This window comes from Rhinopithecus roxellana, chromosome 8 (genome assembly GCF_007565055.1).
Source record: "Rhinopithecus roxellana isolate Shanxi Qingling chromosome 8, ASM756505v1, whole genome shotgun sequence".
In the NCBI taxonomy this organism is placed as follows: domain Eukaryota; kingdom Metazoa; phylum Chordata; class Mammalia; order Primates; family Cercopithecidae; genus Rhinopithecus; species Rhinopithecus roxellana.
The window spans coordinates 78,234,789-78,240,668 of NC_044556.1; the positions used below are offsets into that span (position 1 = coordinate 78,234,789).

At 52.9% G+C, this 5,880-nt stretch overlaps 1 pseudogene; it reads left to right on the forward strand.

Annotated features, from left to right (window-relative positions):
• Positions 1-271: 271 nt before the first annotated feature.
• Positions 272-1,695, forward strand: LOC115899121 (annotated as a pseudogene).
• The last annotated feature ends 4,185 nt before the right edge of the window (positions 1,696-5,880 follow it).

The following is a 5,880-nucleotide window of genomic DNA, read 5'->3' on the forward strand; positions in this document are numbered from 1 at the left end:
GGGTCGCGGGCGGGGCGGCGGTTCCCAGTCGGGCGTGCGCGGGCAGTGTCCCCATTGCCTGCTGCGAACCCGGACTAGCGGCTGCCCTCGGCCTCCTCGCCATGGACGCGGACGACTCCCGGGCCCCCAGGGCTCCTTGCGGAAGTTCCTGGAGCACCTCTCCGGGGCCAGCAAGGCCATCGGCGTGCTGACCAGCGGCGGGGATGCTCAAGGTGCGCGCCCCCCTCCCAGCGGCAAGGGAGGGACGGACGGAGAGAGGGAGAATAGGGCGAAGGGGATGGGGGGACGGGGCAGAAGACGGGGGAAGCGATGGGAGGACCCGGGGAAAGGTGAGGAAGCGATGGGAAGAACCGAGGAGAAGAGCGGGGAAGCAATGGGGAGAACTCGGGGGAAGCCTTTGCCCGGGAGCGGCAGGGGTACCTGCGGGGCGGCATGAGCCGGCAAGGCAGCCCCGGGGTCCTTGCTGGGTGGGGCGGAGGAGGAAGGGACATGGCGGTAGGAATCTCCATCCGGAAGATAGTGAGCTTTCCACCCCCTCCGGTTTATGTTTTAAATTGAGCCTGGCAGAGGGGTTCCCCTGGAGTACCCTCGGGAGTCCTTCTGCCTCTTAGCTGTAGGACAGGGCCGGGCTTCCCCTCCGAAGCGTGGGTACAGAGCGATCACTTCCTAAGTGGACGCCCGCCCCCCAACTCTGCCCCACGCCACCCCCTAGCATGTGGAGGAAGAAACGGCGGAGGGCCGGGTCCCCGCGGGCCTCCTGTCGCCTCGTGCCCCGCGCGGCCTGGGCGGGGTCCCGGCTGCTGCAATGCGGGAGGCGGCGGGGTTGCTCTGGGTTCCCCCCTGGCGTCTCGGAGGCGGTCCGGCAGCCCCTCGCGTTTCCGCTGGGAGATTTTTAAAAAAGGGTTTCCTGCCCTCGCATGTGCTGTCGCCTTCCGGCTGGTGACAAAACCGAAAACTAAAATGGGTCCCAGGCCCTCCCCGCAGGCCTCCGCGGACGGGAAGGACCAGGAAGCGGGGACTCCGGGACTTCAGCAGCGCCCAGGCGCGGGCTCTGGGTTTCCCCTGCCCTGCAATGTGGAAGCGGCTCTCCAGGAGGGGCCGAGCCTGGGCCCACCTCGCGGGCCCGCCGGGAGGACATTTAACATTGAAGAGCGGGAGGTGGTGGAGACTGCGCGCCCCAGGTCCTAGGTGAACGTGAGGGCGCTGCCCCGACGGTGGAGCGCTCCATCCCTGCAGCCCCTGGCGGGTAGATCGGCGCTTCCCAGGCGAACGCTACCTGGGAGCCTTAGCGATAGCGCAGGCTGGAGACCCCACGCCCCCCGAGCTGGGTTTTGATTTTTATTTTCCCGATTCCTCCTGAGGCAGATGGGTGGAAAGGCCTGGATGGCGGATTTCTTCCCGTTTAGGGACCGCGCACTGCACAAGGATGGAGCAGGGATGGGCCCACAGCCCACGGCCCCGGTGACCTTCCCTTCGCCCTTGAGCGCGCGGGGCGGGCGCGGGCGCTGCAGGTTGGGGCGCTGTGGGCGCCGCCCGCTCCCGGAGCCCGCAGCGCAGCCTCCCCAGGCCCAGCGCCCCCGGCGGGAGACCCCGCTGCCAGCGCCAGGCCCCGCCCCGCAGCCCGCCCCCCAGCGCCCCTGGGAAGTGCTCTGGCGTTAGCGTTCTAGTTAAAGGACCCCAGCATCAGCGTTCCTCCTGCAGGGTTGGGTTCTCAGAGAAAGAAAACGTGATGCAGCAGAGGCTGGGATAGGAGAAATTACAAGAGTGAAGTGGAAATAGCCGGGCCAGCGTTACTTAAACCCGCCGGGAGATGTGCGAGTACAAATGGAGCCGCCTTGGGGTCGGGATAGGACCCAGAGTGGCTTCTCCGTCAAAGGCCTTCAGAGGCAGAGGGAGCATCTTGAGTGACCTTACCCGGGCGGTGAAAGACAAGAAACCTTTGGCACGGGAAGAGGAAGAGGCACTGACCTCTGGAAGCCACCAGGGCGGGTGGAAGGTCAGGGTTTCAAGGTTATTTTGAAATTTAGTTGCTGTGGGTCCTGCACGGTGGCTCATGCTTGTCATCCCAGTATATTGGGAGGGCGAGGCAGGAGGATCGCTTGAGCCGAGGAGTGCCAGAGCAGCCTGGACAACATAGTGAGACTCTGTGTCTGCAAAAAATAAAAAAGAAAGAAAAAAACATTAAGATGCTGTATGTATTGGAAAGTATTTATGGGTCGTTCTTTTGAGCTCCATGTCCAAAAGCTTGCTAAAATGCTTGGGAGTTTGTATGCAGGCATGTGAGATTAGGATACATTGGCAGAATCGCCGTGTTCTCTGTTGCCCTGGTTTTGCCATCTGGGAGGAGTTACACGTATTGAAGGTTAGTAAGTCCACGCCTCTTTTCTTCTGGGGAAAAAGGTACTTTGGAAACCAGTATTATGTGGGAACGCGGCTTGGTTGGTACAGCCTCGGGTTAATGGGAGACAGCTGCCCTCAGCTCTGCAGGTAGCATCAAATACCGTGGCCTCAAGCCCACATGGGTCACACCTGAGCTGTCCCTGGGGAAGCCCGCCACGGCGGGTCGCCTGGGCATTCTTTCCCTGGCAGAGCCGAAGTCACAATTTTTTTGCAGACTCTGTAAAGAGCTTTACCCTTCCGAGATATAATCTCAAACCTGTTGGAGCATTTGGACGCATTTCTTTTAAGGAAGTTCACCTCAAGATGTGCTCAGAGGGCCTGGTCTTAGCTGCCACAGATTTACAAATCCTTACAGTAAGTAGGTTATTCCTCGAGAATTTATCTGTTGTGTCCCCATTCTTTTTGCCATTTTATTCTGCTTCTATATTAGTACTTGATTTTCCCTGACATAGAAGACTATTGCCTGTAGCTGGAGATCAGAGAACACATTCACATTCAAGTATCAATTTTAGGGGAATTATCTGTCAGATGTGAAATTATGGTAAAATTCCGTATATTAAAATGACCATAGCTACCATTTGTTGAAAATATTTTGTGTACTAGGAGCTTTACAATTCTTATCTCCAAGCCTAGATACATGGTCCCAAGAGAGGCATGCCCTCATTTTGGAAGCGGGGAGAAACTCACAAAGAAAAATAGCTTAGGTAAGGGAGTGAGGTGCATATGTGATTGTGGTGGGAGAAAAACAGATCCTAATTTCAAATATTGTACTCTCCCTTAGACCACGAAGAGTACTTATGTCTGGCTCTGTCACCCAGGCTGGAGTGTGGTGGTGCCGTCACAGCTCACTGCAGCCTCAAACTCCTGGGCTCAAGTGATCCTCCTGCCTCAGCCTTCTGAGTAGCGGGGAAGACAGGAATGCACCATCATGACCAGCTAATTGTTATTATTATTATTATTTGTAGAGACAGGATCTCACTATGCTGCTGAGACTGGCCTTGAACTCCTGGCCTCCTGTAGTGAGCCTCCTGCCTTGGCCTCCCAAAGAGCTGGGATTACAGACATGAGCCATCATGTCAGCCCTCCACCATGCTTTTCAGGGGCCTTTCTTGGTGAAGCTCCTTACTCTAGTTAATGCTCAAAAGTGAGCAAAACCCAACTTGCTCAAAATTACACAGATATTCTTTGGGTGGTTTTGTGAGGGGAACGGAAAATAACTTTTATAGCGATAGTAGTCAACGTGGCAAAAATGATATTAAGGCTTAATACCAATGCGATGCGCTGCTTTTCTTCCCCCAGTAGAGTTCATATTATTTAATTATAAGATAAAATTGAAAATCTCTTTCCTATATTCCTGACTCCCCAGGCCTTGAATGAAGAAAGTATTTCTCAGGCTGGGTTTGTTTTTTGTTTTTGTTTTTTTTTTCTACTTCTTTGGATATCTTCTGTCTCAGGCTGTGGGGGGTTTTTGGTTTTTGTTTTTGTTTGTTTGTTTGTTTGTTTTCCCTGCTTCTTTGGGTATCTGTTGTCCCAAGACATGTCTGGAAACTTAAATTGATTTTCACTCAACCTAAAATCAGCTCCGCAGCTCTGGATCACGGACTGAGCATGACTAAGTGCCCACCGCCACATCACGCTGTGCCACACACCAAGAGTGACTCATTGTCTTAGTCACAGGTTGTGGCTTCTGCAGGGCCTGGTGCCTGGTGAAGCTGAGTGTACTGGGAAGTCCAGGTGCATCCTTCGGGTGGGCTGGATGCGAAAGCGGCGTTCTTTTTGCCTGTGGTGACGTGAACATCAATACAGTATTTATAGAAAGTTCACAGAAATTGAGTAAGTTTCAACCTTTCCAATCCTAGTGAGAATAGCTAGTGTTTAGTGACTCTCTGTTATGTGGCAGGCCCTCAGTGATCCTGGGCACTGACTTATCCCCACTTTACACATGAGCAAGGGATGCCCGAGGTGTACCGGCTTCCCTGAGTTCACAGAGCTCCGTGATGTGGCCAGGCCCTGTGACTGCAGCAGGGAGGTTCAGGGCTGCGTGTAGCTGTGTCTTCACTGGTGTCCTTCCCGCGCCCAGCACCACGCCTGGCGCTTGACAGGAACGCAAGTGTTTGCTGCCTGCCTCCCGCCTGGAATCTCCACTGAGGAGCAGGAAACCAGGGGTTCTAGCTGTCTTCTTCATTCATGAAGTCCTTTGGAGGAATTCAATCCTCGCTAATCAAAAGTTTCCAATATCCTCAGGTCAATATGTATAAACTGTTAAGACTTCAAGATTAGTACCTTAAAACCGAAGTCAGAAGTGTGAGGGTTCAATTGACTGGATATGCATTAGGTCAATGACACACATATTTATTGGACACCAGGCCTGAGCCCCACATGGGCACCTTTGGTGTCTGAAGCAATATTCCTTGGGTGGTTTTGTGAGGGGAACGGAAAATGACTTTTTATAGCGATAGGAGTCAAGATGGCAAAAATGATATTAAGGCTTAGTACCAATGTGATGGGCTGCTTTTCTTCCCCCAGTAGAGTTCATATTATTTAATTATAAGATAAAATTGAAAATCTCCGAAGCAATGCTTCGGAGCCCAGTAGGATGGAAGGGGAAACTGAGAACAGTGCCATTTCGCCTCACACAGCTCCGGCGCCCCTCACCGTCCTGTGCATACACATTCTTTGATGGGATCTTTTCAGTGTAAAGTGCAGTAATTAATTTTGCAAAACTTACTGGGTCTGGGAGGCAGATGATGAGTGATGGTGTCACCCTGTGGCACAGTGGGAGATTTGTGTGATGGCATCATTTTCTATGAATGCAGACCGCTTTGTGTGCCATACTCGGATGACCCTTCGAAGCTAGACATTTTGTCATCTTTCAAAAGAAGCATGTTTTCCCCCTTGGTTACAGAAAACTAAAAGCTTTTGATACAGGACTCCAACCTTTTATCAGGGAGAATCAGGGCTCTTTAAATAAGCTCTACCAATCGGATGGGCCATCAGAAGCAATTAAAATTAGAAAGATGAAGATGCGGTAACAACGTGGTCAGGGCAAACGTCAGGATACCAGATTGCACGTTCACAGTTGCGTTTCTGTTAAGAACCGTGCGGGTGAATGTGGAACAGAGGCCATGTGTCAGTAGTTGGGTTGCGTTTTGTGTTTCTTTTCTACAAGCCCTTTCTGGTGTTGTGTTTGTGTTTATTAGAGAGTAGCTGCCCAGAGGCTGCCGTTTCCCTCCCCACTCCTTCATTCTCTCCATCTTCACCCCCAACTCCCAGTCCTTTGTTTGGAATTACAGTCATTGTGCTTGTCAGGATGGAAGAGGCAGCCAGACACATGGCAGACCAGAGCACTGAGAGGCAGAGACTTATTTTCTATAAATCCCGCCCTGACCCTGCTGTCTCGAGTGCTGAGATAGGGTCTCGGTGTTTTCCTCTGCGGAATGGAGGCATCACTCTGTCTTCTCTCCCTGTCTCTTTCTTCAC